The following is a 20,427-nucleotide window of genomic DNA, read 5'->3' as shown; positions in this document are numbered from 1 at the left end:
AGTCAGTTGAGCGTCGGACTTCAGCTCAGGTCGTGATCTCGTGGTTTGTGAATTCAAGCCCCACAGCAGGCTCACTGCTGTCAGCGCAGAGCCTGCTTTGGATCCTCTGCCCCCCTCTCACTCCACCCCTTCCCCACTCATGCTCTCTCTTGCTCTCAAAAATAACAAAAAACATTAAAAATATATTAGTTACATTGTTTGTAATTAGTATATTTAAAATGTAAAAAATTAATGTGAGAAATAGTAGAAATGAATGCAAGCTGAGTAAAAATATGGAAAAAAATAAAAATGGGTTAAAAATCACCAAATGGCATTGTAATTATATAATACTTTTTAAAGCCTAAAAATGAAACAATCATATGATCAGGATATTATTTTAAAATATCGTTCCGCAGTTAATTCTTCTATACGATGGGGAAATATGAAGATTGCATTTCTGTGAGAGTAAAGTTTCAGTTCATTTGCAAGTATCTTCATTTTTGTAATAGGGAAAACTACTTGTTATGGGGGGGAAGGAGACTAGCACATTCATTCAAAAAGATGGCACATTTACAGCCAAAGTTGTTCACTGATATTTTATTGTTTTGTTAAGACATTTGTCGCCCATTCTACCTCATTCTGATTCTGAGAATGTCATTCTATTGCTTAGTCAGGAAGAGTACTGCAATATACTTAAATGTAAAACCCAAATGGTTTTTATGGTTTGTTTTTCTGTCAAAAGCAAACATATTTCCCTGAGTTTTCTAGCTCTTTGTTTCTCTTTAACTTTCTGGATACCATCAAAGTTGAATGGATACAAACCAGTTCTTGTGCTACAGATTAAAAAAAAAAAATCTATCTGATGTTTTCAAATGGCTGAAGTTTTCACCAACAGTTGTAAAATTTTTAAAAATAAAACTCTGCCTGCCAGACAGTTTCACATTTGGGAACTCGGCTTTGCTTCACATAACCTGGCCTGAGAAATAAAGTTTCCACATTCCCAGAAACTTAATGGCAATTCCACATTGCTGTTTCTCTCTGGGGGTTCCCAGCATATGTATCAAATTACTCCCTCTCTGAGTTCATGTTCATTTAAAAATCTGTCCCCACCTTGAGCTTTATTTGTCTTTGTCATTCTATATTATTTTTATGAACTCAATTATTTTCTGGGAAAATAATTTCTCTTTATACTATTGGCTTGATGGCTATGAAAATCTCTGGACTAAAATTCTTTAGGTGATGTTGCTGGCAGAGGATTTGTAGAGATATCTCAAAATAAAGGAGCTCAATTAAAAATCTTTCCACTCCACACAATCGTATTCTGGTTTTAGACTTCCCTTTCTCTCTCTCTCTCTTTCTCTCTTTTTTTTTAATGTCTATTTATTTTTGAGAGAGAGACAGAGCCAGAGAGCGAGCAGGGGAAGGGCAGAGAGAGAGAGAGGGAGACACGGAATCTGAAGCAGGCTCCAGGCTCTGAGCTGTCAGCACAGAACCCGACGTGGGGCTTGAACCCATGAACTGTGAGATCATGAGCTGAAGTCTGAGGCTTAACTGAGCCATGCAGGTGCCCCAAGACTTCTTTCTTCTTCTTCTTCTTTTTTTTTAAGAGCATTGTTACCTATGAAAATATATGTGAGAGATAAATGAACCCTGACACTCTAATCTCTATAGATTAGAGGCTGAGTTATTTTTGTGTTAAATGTGAAATAAGAATATAAACTTAACATTCAATAATGTATTTAAATTTGGTTTACATATGGGAAGATAAGTGCTCTGGTCTAAACAACCTGCCTATATTGATAAGCCATTAGAAAACTACAATACACATTTCTGATTTACTGTACATTCCTATCATAGAGTTTGTCATTTATAGCCAGTAACTATATTTAATATTTAATTGAATTCTGTGTATAGCAACCACAGCTAGGTTAAGTGGCAATTTATTTTTGATCAGTGCTTTTTGATGATAATAATTGGAAAATGATGAAAAAGTAACTGAATTAACCTTATTTATATTTGAGCAAATCCATTTATGTAAAAATGATTAATTAGAATATTTATAAATACAGTCTATTATAGACTGTCAGATACACTTTGACATAGGGATAAATGGATCCTTCCGTTTATTTCTAGAAATGTGCTATCTGAAAAACAAACTAAAGGAAAATGTGCATTTCTTTAAGGGTCTTTAAATATCAAAGTAAACAGAAAATAAGCAATTTCTGAGGGAAGATTTGGTCTACGCCATACCACTACCAAAACAGTCACTTATAAACTTAAAGCAAAAATCTGTTGCAAAAGTAGGAAACAAAGTATTGTGGAAATTGAACAAGCATCTTTTTCCCCAAGCTTAACTCATCTGTAGGATTTCTATCACAGTAGACTGCATTCACTTAACTATGCACCCTTTTATTTGTTTGCTTATTTATTCCTTCTCACTCTATTCCTCTATCAGGAGAAGTTATTAAGCATAATACATTTATAGCCTCAGGGCAACTGGGTGGCTCCGTTGGTTAAATATCTGACTTCAGCTCAGGTCACGATCTCATGGTTTGTGGGTTCGAGCCCCCGACAGCTCAGAGCCTGGAGTCTGCTTCACATTCTGTGTCCCCCTCTCTCTCTGCTACTCCCCCCCCCCCTCAAAAATAAATAAACATTAGAAAAACTACCTTTATAGCCTGTCTTAAAGTGTCAAAATCAGTATCATAAACCCAGTGTTAAAATTGTTCAGTCTAGTTAATAACATCACCTAAACTTGCAATATGAACCAATATAAAGTGGGTTTTAACTTATTTTCTTAGGAATATTGCTGATGAGCTTTTTGGATAATAACATTTATGAGCAACATGTGTTGTTGTTATTGTTGTTGTTTTGTATGTAGTAATAGTTTAGGTGTTCTTCTTCCTGGACCATAATGGGTTTTAATTCATGGCAAGTACATGAAAATGAGACATGTGATACTGTTGTAAACACAGATCATTTAATTTCTCATATTGATAGAAAAGATGTATCAAGTGATAGCTTGTCAAAAATGTAGGAGTCCATATCAATCCAAAGGTTTAAAAAGGAGAATTAATTTAGCCTGGGCCACTTGGGAAGTGAACAAAGAATGTTGTCCTTGTTTACCTACCAGCTGGATCTTCCCTTGCTATGTTGCATTAGCTGGTGAAGTAAACAAGCTGGGTTATTTTTTTATACATAGTAAAATCTCCTGGCCAGTTTAAAGGAAGCAAGGGAGCAAGTCCATGGATGAGTGGTGAGAACTTTGCTGAATAACTGAACATAACCTTTTTCTGTAAGGTAAGGTTAAAGACAAAGTGCCACATGCCGTCAGGAGTGGCTGTTTCATTTGCCAAAGCTTTCTAAAACCCCAACGTGCTATGGTGAAAATACAAACGTTTGCAGCTCAGGTATCTTCTATTAAGACTAGTTAGAATCAGAAAATATGTATTAGAGTACCACATTCACAATGGATTGTTGAAGGAAAAGTTACTGCTACATGGCTTTCCCTAACCCCTGCATTATACGAAATTTCCATGTAATTTAGAGAAGATAGAAATACTTTTGGCTTACTGGATTTTATGATATTTGATTTTATGAGGTCTGATACCTGCATAGAAGTAGGCATTGCCAAAATCCACATCTGGCTCAAGGGAGAACACTTTATAAAGATTTATATGCATTATAATTTTTTTAATGTTTATTTATTTCTGAGACAGAGCACGAGTGGGGGGAGGGGCAGAGAGAGAGGGAGACACAGAATCAGAAGCAGGCTCCAGGCTCTGAGCTGTCAGCACAGAGCCCAGTGCGGGGCTCAAACTCACAAACCATGAGATCATGACCTAAGCCGAAGTCAGTCGCTCAACTGACTGAGCCACCCAGGTGCCCCAAGATTTATATGCATTATAAACCACCCTGCCCTATATTGAAAAAGCTTTTAAAATTTAACTCCTTCTGTCCATCACCCATCATACATCCTATGACAGAACCTGTGGATTTTATCTAAAGAGATGAGAGCATCAAATGTGAAAGCTCAATCTTCAACTGAAAATTTTGGAATGATTATACGGATAGGAATCTTCTCATGTGAGGGCTGATCTTTGGTCTTAATACTGAAAAATAATGAGAAAAGAACTAATAGTAATAGACACAGATTTTTTTATATTATATCCTTAATGCAAAATGAAATAGCAGAGAATAGAACGTCTAATTCTTAGTAAAGACTTTGCACTATCATCATGAAGAAACCAACAATAGCTCCCCAAATACAATAGAGTATATGAATTAATATAATGGAAAGGAATTCTAATTCTCCAGAATAAGACTGAAGATGTTGAATGTCCTCTTTGCTGCAAAATGGAATGATGGGTAGCATATGCCTGGGAGAAATGTGAGATTGTCTTGAGCTCCAACCCTCTTCTCACTGGAACACTTTCTCAAGTATGATTTGGTGTTCTACATGAATACATAGTATGTAATGTACTATATTATACATTTTATCATATACCTTTACATTTTTATCGACGAATTAGAATTTTCTTTATATTTTTTATTGGTATGTTGAATACACTTATCTAGAAGCCATTTGTATTTAACTTTTACATAAATACCTAACAAGTTAGGAATAATTTGAATAAAGCTAACAGGAAGTAAGAGACATTCCCTTTTTTTCTATTTTTCACTTAAAAGGACATTTGCCATTAAAAATAGAGGATTAACATGAAAGTTCATATACTAAGGCCTACATCTTCTCTTGGTCATTACAATGTTACAGATAGGGGCCCCTGGGTGATTCAGTAGGTTAAGCATCTGACTCTTGGTTTTGGCTCATGTCATAATCTCACAGTTCGTAAGTTCAAGCCCCATGTCGGGCTCTGCGCTGACAGTGTGGAGACTGCTTGGGATTCTCTCTCTCTCCCTTTCTCTCTGACCCTCTCCACTCTCTCTTTCCAGAATAAATAAATAAACTTAAAAAAAATAATGTTTACAGATAAATTTTATCCTCACAGGCAGGAGAGAAAATTATCTTCCCTGAGGCTTTGCCAGCCCATAAGTTGCTTCCTGCCCCGAGCATTTTCAATTCTCTTCTTAGTGCACTAATCATAAATACTAGCAAATAGTTAGAGATCATTAATTTGAAGAATGTGCTAACCGGAAAGGCAGACCAAAATGCACAAAAAGAATAAGTAGAAATGAACGTAGAGAAAACAGAAACAGTTCAGGGATAAAAAAAAAAATTCAAATAATTTATTAATGTACTCAGAAAAATAAAAGAAGACATTATAATAATCCATGAAACAAAAGGATTGTTCAGAGAGCTAAAAAAAAAAAAAAAGCTATAAATACATGTGTGTGTTCAGAAATGTTTTTCAAATACTCGTTTGAAAGGTTGGAACATAAAATTGAAAGTTGGAAAATAGAAAAATTGATGAGAAATAGTTGGGAGAAGTTTAGAAAATTAGAGGAAAACAATACTTCTGAAAAGAATAAAAAGAACAGGGCAAGCATGAAATATCAAATCATCTAAGAAAGTTTCCCAAAATAGTAGAACATGTTGTCTAGGTAGAAATAAGCCACTTAGTGCCCAGTACTCCCTGTACCAAAGCCCATCAAATGGAAACTCTGGAAAACTGAAGTTCAACAAACAGAGGATCCTGAAAGTTTCCAGAGAGGAAAAAAGATATAGGTTACTTGAAAAGGACCAGGAATCAGAATGGCATCAGCCATCTTTACAACACAGGCAAGTAGGAGAAAATAAAAAAGCCTCTTCAAAAACCTGAGGGAAATTGTTTGCAAAATATAAACCAAAAGTCAATGAAATTTGATAACAGAAAAAAATTTTTGAGACATTTAATCTCAATATTATCTCCGTTGCCTTTTTTCTTAGGAAGTCACTAGTTGATATGTTTCACCCAAATAAGGAAGTAAACCAAAAACGAAAAAAAAGAAACCTATGTGACCTAGGAAGAAGATTCCATGTAAAATGAGGAGAAAGGTATCTAGAGGATGAGAGAGGAAGATCCTCAGTCAGAAGCCTCAGAGCCTTCAGCCAAGACTGGAGACTTAACAACCCCGGAGAAAGTGTTCCCTCAAGCCATTTAAGTAGGTAGGGGCGCCTGGGTGGCTCAGTCGGTAAAGCATCGACTCTTGAAGAAAGAAATTAAGTAGGTAAAATATCTGATGTATTAAGGGGAGGTGGATATTAACACAAGAGATTTTAGAGCAAATTAGTGATAAGTTCTTAGATAGCTGAGCAAATTACAAGGCAAATAATTGTCTGGGAAACCAAGGTTCTTCCAGAAGGGGAAACACCATCCTGATACACATTAACGCTAAATTAGGACTGGTCTTCACGTGCTTATTTACCGTAATATCAACCTTGGATATTAAACTAATAAAGTTAAATTATAAACATATTTTGGGAAGGGAGTGAGAAGTGTGAAGTGTGGAATGCACACATAAACAGTGGTTTGAAACATGGAGAACATGAGAGAATTTAGTACTTAATTTTCATAGTAGGAAGCCCATAGAGACTGGCTTTAAAAAATCACAGAGTAGAACTGTAAGCATGTTATTTATAGATATGAGAATAAGTGCTTAAAGAAAGAGCTAAAAGAATGAGATGAGAGCATGTGACTGCTATTGCTCTTAATAGGCTTTATAGATCCATTTGATGGTGGAAACTATGCTAAAAATAAAAAAAAAATGAATTAAAGAAAAAGAAGGACTATACCTCCGTATTTGGTATTACTGAACAATATGAAGTTATCTCTATGGTGCTGCCCTTACAGAAATATTGTCATTTTATACAGAATAATTGAACTTTTCAAAAAAAACACCCGGTGGTTGCTTTTGAAAGAATTCATATACTTTTTAATTGGTATGTTCCTCCCGTGTTTGACAAAATTCAGGCTACCGTAACACTTTGATAACCATGGTAATAAAACCAGCTTCTTAATGTAGGATCATAGGATTTTAGATTTAAAAGGAACATCTGAAATTATATAGCCAATCTCTTCCTTTTAGACATGAGGAAACTAAGGTCCAGAGAAATTAGTGACAGAAATGGAACTATTTTCAGTTAATTTTTAGAAGAACCTATCCACGGAGATGAACAGGAAGGATCATAATACAGAAGGTATGGAATCAGATTGATCTGGCTTCATATTCTGTTCCTACCTCTTATCAGCAAGATAATATCTGACAAATTATCTCTCTTAGGGATGAGAGATGATAGTTTATTGGATTAAATAAAGTAATGTAAATAAGATATATCCCTGGTATAGAATGCTCAATAAATTATAGCTTTATTACCAATAGAGTTAAGAGTATACATCCATGATATGTACAAAACAGGAGTTATTTTCTAGTCTGGATGACCATATAATTTATCATGCAAAGTAGTCTCTTCAGAATGAGAAAGCTCACTATTAACAATAATGCCCAGAACACAAGGTTTGGGGGTGGGGTGGGGAGCATTTTCTGGTACTTACTTTAATTACAGATTTTTCTAGTGTTATTGAGATATAATTGACAAAAAGCTGTAAGATACTTAAAGTAAACAATATGATAATTTGATAATTTAATATGCGTGTTTATTGTGAAAGGATTCCCTCAATTTGAGTTAATTAACACATCTACCATCTCAATTATTTATGTGTTTTTCCTTTGGTGAAATATTTAAGTTCTATTCTCAGCAAATTTCAATTATATAATACACTGTTATTAACTATAGTCACCATGTTATACATTCAATCTCAAACCTTTTTCATCTTTTAACTGAAAACGTGTACCCTTTTACCATCCTCTCCTTTTTCCCCAGTATTGGCAACTTTTTTCAGTTGGATGCATATATACTTAGAGTCTACATATAAGTGATACCTTGTGGTATGCAGTGTTCGTCTTTCTCTTCCTGGTTTATTTCACTTAACATAATGTCAGGTTCATCCATGTTGTCACAAATGATAGGATATCCCTCTATTTAAAGGCTGAATCATATTCCATTGCACATATATATGCTATCTTCTTTATCCATTCATCCATCAATGGACATTTAGACTGTTTCCATACCTTGGCTGTTGTGACTAATGCTTCTATGAACACTAGAGGAAGGATATCTTTTCAAGATAAGGATTTGATTTCCTTTGATTATATGCCCAGAAATGGGATTGCTGGATTAGGGTAGTTCAATTTTTTTACATAGATATAATTGACATATAACATATTAAGTTTAGCTGTGCAGCATAACACATTCTATATGATTCTATATTTGTATATGCTGAGAAACGATCACCACGGTAAGTCTAGTGAACATCCGTCACCAAACATAGTTACAATTTTTTTCTTGTGAAGAGAACTTTTAAGATTCACTCTTTTAGAAAATTTCAAATATACAATGCAGTATTATTAACTACAGTCACCATGTTGTGCATTATATCCCCATGACTTATTTATTTTATAAATGGAAGTTTGTATCGTTTGACCATTTTCACCCATTTTGCTCACCCCTTACTCCCCACTTCTGGCAATCACCAATCTGTTCTTTGTAACTGAGTTGGGTTTTCGTTTCTGTGTTCTTGTTTGTTGTTTTTTTTGACTCCACATATACATGAGATCATGCAGTATTTACCTTTCTCTGATTTATTTCACTAAGTATAATGACTTCAAGTTCTATGTTGTTGCAAATGGCAAGATTTCCTCCACTGGATGTATATATAAACTTGTAGTGGTTTTTTTTCACTCCTCAGTGAGTTCACTCCATTCCTCAGTAAACTCACTGCTGGGGTGGCTTTGAGAAGCCTAGAGAAAGCAATGTCAGTGCTGAGTGATGTGAAAATGATCAAGTTGCCCTGGCAGAGAGTAGAGCAAGAAATAAAGAGGCTGAGGTTAAGTGGACATGTTGCAATGGATGTATTACACAAAGTGAAAAAAAAAACACTACAAGTTTATAACGGCCCAGAGGACACATGAGGAATGAGTTGTGGGAGGACCAGCATCGCTATAAAGTTCATTTCTTCTGCAGGCCAGGACTAAGAGTGGGAGAGGAGTCTGGTCACAGAGCTGAGTTCCACATGGGGATGATTGGACCCCAAAGTAATAGGGACCGGGTACACCACGCCACAAAATAGGCCAGGAAACTGAAATTATGATTAGAACCAGCAAGGGTGAAGGCGTAGAAAGAGGAGTGACAAACAAAACCCTGTGGAAATGGTTCACAGAATGTGGTGTTCTGAGGCACAAACTAGAAAGGCAGCTGAAAAGGGTGTTATTTAACATACACAACTAGCAAAAGGCCAGAATTAGAAGAGTTAGAAACTGAAAGTAAGATCTTTCATTTAGGTCTCAGTCCTGAGTCAGTTTTTAAACCAGAAATCTTTTTGACAGGACTGGTCTCTATGTTCCTAAACTGGAGGAACTTGCAGCACTGCAATGAATGTATATAATTCCTCCAGGACTTGCCCAAAGGAAACTATGGCCATTTACTCAGGTACACTGGAGAAAGTGGTTCTTAGACATTTTGAAGATTATTGGACATAAAGTCTGAGTTGGCATTGATGCCTGGAGACCTAAAGTATCATCATGGTTCCACTCATAATGGAGATTTATCAGGACTGGGCAGTAAATGGAGTCCTGGCTGAAGCCCAGCTCACAGTGGGCCTCCTTAGTCTCCATACCCTCCCAGCGGTCATTTCCCAACTTCCTGAGTACAATATTGGAAGTGATATACTTGGCAGTTGGAATAAACCTTACACTGGGTACTTGGCCTTTGGGGAATACTCAGCTGAAACCTTAAAAAATGACTTAAAAGAAGTGAATCAAAAGTAGGATTATATCCTGGGGAAGGGGAGACATGGCAAATATTAGTTCTACCCGTAAAATCCGAAAGCATCAGGAATAATGTTCCTTATCTTATAATTTCCTTCGCTAACCTGGTTCCTGCAGAAACTGGATGGGTCATAGAAAATGACTATAGACCACTGCAAGCTCAACCAAGTGGTAGTCCCATTCACAGCTGCTGTGATGGATGTGGAATTATTCCTGGAGAGGATTAATAAGGCTTTCAGTATGTGATGTGCAGCTGTTTTGTTTAGCCAAGAGGATCAGGAACAGTTTGCATTTGCCTCAGTTGGACCACAGTATTCACTGGCAGGGTTGCATCAGTGATATGTTAGCTCTCCTACCTTCTGTCATATTCTGAAGAGGTATGTACCACCTGGAGTCCCATAGACTATCAGACTGATTCATTAAAACAAAGGCATCAAGGGGCGCCTGGGTGGCTCAGTCGGTTAAGCGTCCAACTTCGCCCCAAGTCATCATCTCATGGTCCGTGGGTTCGAGCCCCGCGTTGGGCTCTGTGCTGACAGCTCCCCTGTTCATGCTCTCTCTCTGTCTCAAAAATAAATAAATGTTAAAAAAAATAAAAAACAAAAACCAAGGTATCAAGTTGACCAGCCAGGATGAGCAAGAGGTAGCTAAATTATGAGAACTTTGTTCTATCACACATATGCTCCAAAGGGCAGAATTAAGATTCAGTGGCCTGTCACTTCAGTCAATTTTTATTCAGGGACAAGTCAATCCCTAATCACAATGAATGAAACACAGCTCTTGATAGACCTCTTTGAGTTCTTGAGGCAACATATTCTGAACCTAGGAATACTGCTTCTGACAAACTGAGTGATAGTGATTTGAATGACCAGAGGCTACCAAATTTTGAGTGACACTTAGAGCACCAAGGGCTCTGTAGCAGGTCTGGGCTGTAGGGAAAGCTGTTCGGCTAGTAGGTGCAGATGACACCTTAAGCCTTATGGCTCTAGAGATGCCAGTGATTGGAAAATATATAGTATGTAGTATTTGTCAAGCTCTTGTGAAAAACTTATAACAAAGTGCCCTGGGGTTCTATTTGTGTGCCTGTCTACAAGTAGCTCTTGGCAAGTCCCTGGGATTCTGTAGACATGGAGCACTAGACAGCAGGCCACCAAATGACCATGCTTCTATGATCTGGGTTATGTCAGACATTCTACTATGGTCTGAATGTTTGTGTCTCCCCAGAATTCATATGGTAAAATCCTGACTCTTAAAGGTGATGGTATTACAAGGTGAGGTCTTTGGAAGGTGATTAGGTCACACAACTGAAACCCTTATGGACCGGATCAGTGTTCTTGAGATCCTTAGCCTATCTGCCATGTAAGGATACAATGAAAAGTCTGTAACTTGAAAGGGAGTCCCCACCTAACCGTGCCGATACCCTGATATTGGACTTCCAGTCTCAAGAACTGTGAGAAATAAATTTCTGTTTATAAACTGCTCAGTTAGTGGTATTTTGTTATAGCAGTCTAAACAGACTAAGACCCTTCCAAGTCATAAAGATGTATGGGCTCAAATAGCAGCTCATCCTAAAAAGGAAACTGAGCAGGAAGAGGAGGAACAGATAAGCTGACTGAGCAGAGATCCCAGACCCCCAGACCTTCCACAACAGTTCCATCAGGGCCATTTCCCCAGTTCGCACCTATGACCATACCAGGGAAGAGGTGGGGTAAGAAGTCCATACCAGTAGCTAACAGAGGAGGAAATTTCCAACTTCTAACTTATGGATGGGTCAGTTTGATTTGAAGGCAAAAGCGAAGAATGGATGATGGCTATATGATGGTCATATTCAGGGCTGATTTTGAAAGAGTTAGGAAAATACCTTCCCATTAGGCAGAACTATGAGTATTACATCTGGCCATCCACTTTAAGCTTTTTATGTGGGAGAAAAAAAATGGCTGAAGGTGAGAGTATGTGCGGATTCCTGGAAATTACCAATGGCTTGATTGTTGGGTCATGGGCCTGAAAAGACAATTATTGCTATAGCAGATATCTAAAGGTTACAGTTTACTGAGGATTCAGTATCAAAAATTACATAGCTTTCAACTTGCAAAAAAAGGACATTTAGTAAACTCATCACCTTTAGAGAGTTTTCTCTATGTCAAAAGAAATTTCTGTTGAAAAATTTCAGTTTTCGGTCTGGGTTTTAAAATATGTACCTTTAAGTATGTTGTAACTTTTCAGCCATATTTGGTGGCATTTTTCCTGTGTGTGTATGTGTAGAAGAAAAAAGTAAATGCAATTGTTTCCTGCTCTTGATGGAAAACAACAGTCACCAAAAACCACAACACGCTTGTATTTTTTCCACTGTGGAATCTTGAAAAGGAAGATGCCAGAGTGTGATGACATATATGTTGCCACCAAATACTTTAATTATCACATTTCTTCATGGAGCTTAGTATTTTCTTAGACACAGCCACCACAGAGTGGGATGTCAGTGATCCAAAAAATTAGGCTTGCCTCAATATGCTTAATGTCAGGATTTTTTCAAGCATCTGTTAAAGTTTCAGTTTTTTCAATTTAATTTTCTTGCTAGCTTAATTTTTGTTAGTTAGGAACATTATTTTCAGACTTTCAAAGTTGACATACTTACATATGCTGTATAACCACCCATGCTTTCTGTATAACAGATGGGGAAAGTCACGTGTCTTTCAAAGCATTTTCATCATAGGGTGCCTGGGTGGCTCAATTGGATAAGCATCGGACTTCAGCTCAGAGTATCTGACTTTGGCTCAGGTCATGATCTCACAGTCTGTGAGTTTGAGCCCCACATCGTGCTCTCTGCTGTTATTGTGGAGCCCTCTTCAGATCCTCTATCCACCTCTCTCTCTGCCCCTACCCTGCTTGCACGCTGTCTCCCTGTCAAAAATAAGTAAATATTTGAAAATAAAACAAAGCGTTTTCCTTCTCGTGGTAAATATGTCCGTACAACTTGATTACACATCACTGTGACAGATTGTGACAAGGAGATATTTTCTCAAATGGTAATTATGTGTTGTTAGGTGCCTAGTAGAAAGATGCCTAACATGAAATATTTGAGCGTTCATGCATACCTTAAATGTAGTGATTCCTCTTAAGTATGAATGTTTTAAGGATTAGTACTCTCATTGTCTTATGAAACCATTCACCATCAGATGTGAAGTTTCAGAGAAGTTTTGTGTCTGTAGATTTTGGTCCTTTACTGGAGACATTTGATCATTGTTCCTCAATTTTAAGCAGAAATGAAGCTATTGCAATAACCTAACGGATCCTCTAGCAGTCATTGTCCCTTTTATGCTTTCATACCTATCACTTACTAATTATACTTTCAAAAGTGTATGTCCAAAGCTTTTCATGACATCTTAATGCATCCTGCTTGAGGGTAAAACTCTTAGCACGACATTCAAGAACCTGTATGAAATGTACTCGTCTCACACTTTCTAGTCACATCTAGTACCATTGAGTATTTTATGTGATAAAAAAATGGGGGCATTCAGCTCCCTATTTTTTCTCAATGCTCTAAAAACCTAACCAGGGTCTTAGACCTCTGTGTTTCCTCTAGAGTACCTACCACAATATATAAGACATAAAGGAAATATAAATGCCATGGATTTAAAACTAGATGATTACCTTTTCGCGGTGCCTGGGTGGCTCAGGCAGTTAAGCGTTGGCTCTTGATTTCTGCTCAGGTGATGATCTCCTGGTTCGTGAGTTTGAGCCCCATGTTGGGTTTTATGTTGGCAGTGCAGAATCTGCTTGGAATCTCTCTCTCTCTACCCCTCCCCACATCTCTCTCTCTCTCTCAAAAATAAATGAATAAAATTAAAAAAAATAAAAAATAAATAGATGGTTACCTTTTCAACTGCATGAAAAAGCTATTACAAAAATGTAAGTAGCCTGTTGGAATATAAAAAACTTGAGTGCAAGACCTTGAATACAATCCATTCCTTGCCAAAGATTCAGCATTCTGATGAAAGAACACATTGGCAGGAGGTGGAGAATCTCAGTCCTTCAGAAGGAGAAAATGTGTGGTTTTAAGGAGTAATAGTTAAGTACAGTTGAAAAAATTCACTCTTTATGATCAGAAATTTTATGGGTAAATTGCCTTTTGTGACCTTCTTGAAAAAAATTAATAGTCCACAATACTGCTGTCACAGAAGAAAGCATCTGAGCTCCAAAGGCTTGAATTAAAAGAAAAAATTTTATATACAACCTTGTTGTAGGATGAGGACTATGTTTCCAGTAACCTACACTCAGAGGCTTATATTTTAATTTAGAGATAGTCTTACGTGACATTTGTCATTAACAATATGACAGAGCCAACTGGGAAGCATATCTACAGATTAATGGCAAAGCAGAGAAGGCTCAGATTCTTTACAGTATGTTCGCTATTCTTCATGAAATCTGATTAGCATACATTTTGATGATGATTCATCTCCTTTGCACATTAGTAATATATCATGTCATTCATCACAAAGATAAATGTTTATCCATTTATTTACTCACCGTACATATTTTGAATCTCTTCATACCAGTCACAGAAGAGGCAGAAAAGAACAAGATGCTCTCTGCATGAATCAGCCTCTAGGACATCAAGGTAGGCAAATAAATATGGACACACACATGTGGCAGTCCAATATGGTAAATGTAATAATAAGAAGCATGTTAAATGTAGAGAGCTATCACAAATATAGTAATTAACTCTATGCATGTATGTATAAAAGCTTTTCTAATTATCCATGCCATGCTAATTAGGAGTACTCTAAGGAGATAAAGTATGTGTGAGGGTGTGTGTGAAAGCATGTGTGTGTGTGTGTGTGTGTGTGTGTGTGTGCGTGTGTGTGTGTATGTGTGTAATTATTCCTAGCTGAAGAAATATTACGTGTAAAAGAATGGAGTTATAAAATATCTACTCCACTAAAACATAAAACAAATTTAAAGGAAATGAGGCAAGAGATTTAGATTGGGACCGTATCAAAAAGGGTTTTGTAAGCTAACTATGAGGTATGGGCTTTAGAGCATAAAGAATTATAAGTCATAAGCATTATAAGCAGGGGAATCAAGCTAAGGTTTTTGTTTTAGAAAAATCAATTTGGTGGCAATAGGAAGAGTAAACTAGAGGGAGAGGGCAAGACTAAACACAAGAGGCTATGAAAAATTTGCAAGAGAGTTTATAAGAGATTGAGTTAACATGTAAAAGAAAAGAATGATGGATAGATTTGATAAATAGCAAGGAAGAGTCACTGAAAGTACTTGACCAATTTGATGTGGGGGAAAATGCATGGAGAAGTATCTTGAGCATAGCTTACAATATAACATGAAGAAACTGGTAGAGTGGTAGTGATTCCAATACAGGAAAAAGAGGACACAATTGATAGCATACATCTTGAGCTGGGAACTGGATGAGTGCACGTAATTCAGCTTTCAACAATAAGATATCAGAAGAGGAAAATATCACGTAGATGCAGATTTAATAATAAAGTGGATACACTTGTAGATCTTTGTTTTTAATTTTTTTAATGTTTATTTATTTTTGAGAGAGAGAGAGAGGCAGAGTGTGAGCTGGCAAGGGGCACAGAGAGAGGGAGATACAGAATCCGAAACAGACTCCAGGCTCAGAGATGTCAGTACAGAGCCTGAAGTGCAGCTCGAACTCACAAACTGTGAGATCATGAGCTGAGCCGAAGTGGGATGCTTAACTGACTGAGCCACCCAGGCACCTCCATTTGTAGATTTTTCTTAATGACAACAAAGTCTCTAAAGAATAAGGGATGTTATGTTGACGAGAGAGGACTAATAAGCAGTGTTATGGAGTCAACTAAGCTAGAAAGTAATGTTTTTTTTTTTTAAACAATGTTTTTAAATAAAGTCACGTTTTCCTATATCACTCAATTTCTCCAGTATAAGACTATAGATATCAGTTATTAGGCCCAATTCAAGGCTGATGGATTGAATATTGAGATCCACAGATTAGTGTTATAAATGACTTCTGTGTATTTGTGTGTATTATATATATATATGCATATGTATGTGTATACTTCCATATACACGTGTATATTCTCTCATTTTCTGCCTCTCACACATATATGCACACAAATGTACATATAGGTATATGTATGTACATATATATATATATATGCATACATGTGTGTGCATATATGTGTGCGTGTGAGTATTTGGTACATACCAGGAATTCACATAGACATGAAATTTCAGAGGCAGTTCGGCAACAGGAGGCTTTGTATAACATCATGAGATAAAGAGAGGTGGTAGGTATTTGAGGATACAAAGGGGAGGAAATCATTAGCAGAAAGGTGAGAGGAGATATTTGGAAAACAAAGTTGCCCTATTATGCAGATGACTCTCTTAAGTAAAAAGGAATATCTATTAATAGATCTTTTCGTGGTACAGGCCCTCTATCTAAATTCTTTTTAGGCAGTTGGGGAGGAGATCAAAATTTTTTTCTGAGTTTTTTGTTGCCTGGATTGTTTTCAGTTAACAATAATCTACATGCCACTGTGTCCCATCTAGGGGCAGCCTACTCTTGACCCCTACAGTACACACACACACACACACACACACACACACACACACTGCTTTCAATTATTTATTTAGTCAACCAATACTTATTTGACTGCATCATTGGTAACAATACATGCAAAATAATTTAAAGAGAATTTTGACATACATTTCATTTGGTAACATGTTTAAGCAGTAAAGTTGGAGAAAAGTAGGTCTTTGGATCACCGGTCCAGGGCAATTTCAACTCTAATACATTCGCTGTCATCCAGCTGCCTACATTTATTTCTTGTTATCAGCAGGGTATGGTTAATGAATGTTAACCAAAGAATACTTTTTTTTAAAGGAAGCTCAAATAAGCCACAGGATTTGAAAACTCAGTATGGAACCTAGTACATGAATATGTTCATTATTCTTTTCAATCGTTTTCTTACATTTTTTTTAGAGAATCTGCTGAGACCTCTTTAAAATGTGGCCTTTGACACTATAAGAACCAAAATTTCTCTTTTAAGATATTTTTTAGTCTTTGATCAATAAAGCCAAAGAAGACCTGTAAAATTACAGTACTATTGCTTAACAAATTGTCATATATATTTTTTGCTTAAGTAAATCAAAAATTCTTCCTTTATTTTAAGTTATCATTCCAAACTTATAATAAATCTCTTAAATTGGGTACCTCCTATTGAGAAGAAGAATGAAGATTATTGAATCACACACATAAAATGGCTTTGCTGCAAATTATATACATTGGAATGATATGTAAAGAAATTGAACAGCTTTGTTAACAAATTTTAAAATTAAAAGTCAACTTTTGTTGGGAAGGGTATCTAGGTCAGTCTTGTTAATCAAAAATAATGAAAAACCTAGAGCTGAACTTTATAGATCTATCACTTTGCATAGCCAAAACATTTTAGGCGAATGCAATCTTAAAACCACACAGATTAAACATATCAAAACATTTATTAACCAACAGGATAAGAATAATGTTGAATTTATCAAACCAAGGGAATCTTCTTCTTAAAACATTTTCAGATTGAGAAGAAATTGCCTGAAGCCATTCTTCTAAAATCACAGTGGTAAGGAAACCTTCTGTCTTTTCTCCCTCCCTCTCTTCCTTTCGTCCCTCCATTTCTTCTTTTCCTTTTCTCTTTGTTTCTCTCATTCCTTCCAAACTTTCTAATCCAATGTAAACAAATACTTCTGTAAAATATATTTGATGTTTGCTACTGATCTCTGCTAACTTCTTATCAAATCTCCTTCTCTGTGCCACAAAGCCCTCAACCTCACACTTTCAAAAGCCCCTGTCTCTGTAAGTACCCCAGTCTTGTCTCCAACACTGAAGAACTGTGAAGGATCTGAGATTTCACCCTACTTGCAAGTTCATAAGCTTGCAATTTCGTTGACGCTGGGGGAAACATGAGACTCCTTGGTCAAAGACAAAGTCCTTTATTATTCATAGCACAGTTGAACAACAAACTTGCATCATTTTCCCTTATCCCAAGTCTCACAGGGAAGCACACATGGGCCCAGATGGACTACGTTTTACAGAGAGGAACCCTAAACATAGGGGACCCAGATCTTTTATAATGGGGATGAACCTGTCCATCTTTCCTCTTGTGGGAGTTATTACCTTTATTATACTAGACAAAAAGTATGCTTGTTCTAGAGGGAGACACTATCTTTAACTTCCAAGGATTTTTGCTATACAAACATCCTCAAGAAGACAGCCTGGATTAAAAACAATGGGCAGTTCTACTCACAAAATGTAAAGAAATGTGAGGTTTATGGAGAATTGGCTACCAAAAGTAGTTGGCTTTGTGTCAGAATTTTAAAAGTGATTTCTAGGTGACTGGGATTTTTGCCATCCTGACTTATTTCTCTAATTTAACATAATGCTTTATGTACTTCGATCTCCAACTGTTATATACCTTTTACACTGTCAGTGGACATATCCATTTGTAAAATCTCGGGCACCTTGGACACATTTAGACAATGGTCAGTCCTTTTGACCCTGTCTTGCAGAGAATGTAGGTGATGTTTGCATGTTTGCTTTCTGGGATTTTTTAAAAAAATGTTTTTATTTATTTTTGAGATAGAGAGACACAGAGCATGAGCAGGGGAGGGGCAGAGAGAGAGGGAGACACAGAATCCAAAACAGGCTCCAGGCTCTGAGCTGTCAGCACAGAGCCCTACACGGGGCTTGAACTCACAGACTGTGAGATCATGACCTGAGCTGAAGTCAGACGCTTAACCAACTGAGCCACCCAGGTGCCCCTCTGGGATTTGTTGTAACTTATCTTGTTCTGCTTTTGCTAAACAGTTGACATACTCAGCCTGTCTTTATCTAAGAATCAATCACTCAATACGAGATCCTTATATGTCTCAATACAATCTACATATCTTTGTTGTGTGTATGTGTGTGTGTGTATAAAATACTTATTTATTATATATTTGTTTTATATTTACATATCGTATTTGTATGTAACATATAGTTAAATATATATATTATATGTATATATAATATTTTTTACACTTGATCTTAGCCAAAAGGCCGAGAAGCGATATATATAATATATATAATATAAATAATATATATTTATATAATATATTATAATAATATATATTTATATAATATAATATATATTTATATAATATAAAATCTATAATATTTAATATATATTAATATAATATATTTATTTAATATATATTTAATATATAATATAAAATATATATATAATATTTTTTAACCTTTTTTCATTCTATTTTATCTACTTATAAGTGTCACCATTTCTGCACTCAGACCAGTCCCACTGATGAGAATTTTGTGGAGGTGTGTATTTAATTGTATAATGTTTACTTTTTCTATTGCTTCATCTTGTTACATGGCCCTTTATATTTAACTATACTTTATTATTAATGTGTTTTTATTAGTTTCAGAACAGCAGGGATAAAGTGATAATGGCTGCTTAATTTCTTTGGTACATTGGCTAGTAGAGCACTGGTGTATTAAGATGATAAACAAGCATTGTTTGGTTATTTGATTATGTTGCAGTGTTTTGCAATATTCAGAGAAGGCAGAGAAACTTGAAAGGAAAAAATGTCTTCTAGAGAGATAATACAACTCTCATTTCTTTAAAAGGAAGTAGTTTTGTGTTTGTCTAATCTGCCAAAGGGCTATATATTCTAAGCCATATTAGGGCTCTGTGGGGAATAAACTATGCACTTCAGATGTTTTAACCTTTAATTGGTATCGAGACACTGCGGACCAGAGAAATATCCACATAAACAACTCATGATGAAAGTGAATTTTAAAAAGCAAGATTGGAAATGAGGCTGCAGCTGGAGAAGACACAGAAAAATAACATTTTCTTCTGAAAATTGAACAGCACCCTTGCATTTATTCCCTTAAAAAAAATTATGTGTCTTTTAAAAATGTATTATCTGTATAAATTATGAATGTAGTATATGTTTATTTAATCCAGTAAATCAATCCAAAGTGTAAGGAAAATGTTTTGAATATCCTTCTACCATACTGAATTAACTAATGATAACAGCATGTTTTGTATTTTTCCATACCTTTATGAATTTTCATATGGACATAGATAAAAATATGCAAACCTATAGGTATGGCTTATTGGTATAGTTGTTTACAATAAAGATTGTAATAAACATTTATGAACATATTTTTATAATTTCTACAACTTGAATTTAAACATATAACAGCTATTCTTCTCAGTAAATTCAGAATTGATATAATTATTAAACAACCTCACTCTTGATGGTTATTGTTTTGTTTTTTTGCTTCTATGAATATATAAAACCCTTGCACATAAAAATCCTTGCAGTAAAAATTCTTGTACTTATGTCTTGGCTATTTTATTTCTGTAAGATTATTTTAATAATAGGATTTCTGGATCAAAGATTATGGTATTTTAAATTTTAACAGCTACTGATAGATTTTTTAATGCCAATTCCCATATTACTTCCAAAGGTTCCCCAAATTTCGACTTCATTCATCTCTATGAGAATTCTCCTCACCACTATATGCTATTCCTTCTTAACATTTTTGTCAAACTAATGTGCTAC

The 20,427-nt window shown here is 35.8% G+C and overlaps 1 long non-coding RNA gene across 1 annotated transcript in view; it reads left to right on the top strand.

Moving 5' to 3' along the window:
- The window catches only part of LOC132693257 (uncharacterized), a 41,907-nt gene that overhangs the window by 984 nt on the left and 20,496 nt on the right, over positions 1-20,427 (top strand). The window contains exons 2-3 of the long non-coding RNA XR_013554886.1: positions 14,358-14,419; positions 19,121-19,171. This is a non-coding gene — a long non-coding RNA (uncharacterized LOC132693257). The remainder of the gene's footprint in view (positions 1-14,357; positions 14,420-19,120; positions 19,172-20,427) is intronic.

Source organism: Panthera onca, chromosome B1 (genome assembly GCF_046562875.1).
Source record: "Panthera onca isolate mPanOnc1 chromosome B1, mPanOnc1 haplotype 2, whole genome shotgun sequence".
Classification (NCBI taxonomy): domain Eukaryota; kingdom Metazoa; phylum Chordata; class Mammalia; order Carnivora; family Felidae; genus Panthera; species Panthera onca.
The sequence above is the reverse complement of the archived record's forward strand: the minus strand, read 5'-3'. Positions and strand labels throughout refer to the sequence as shown.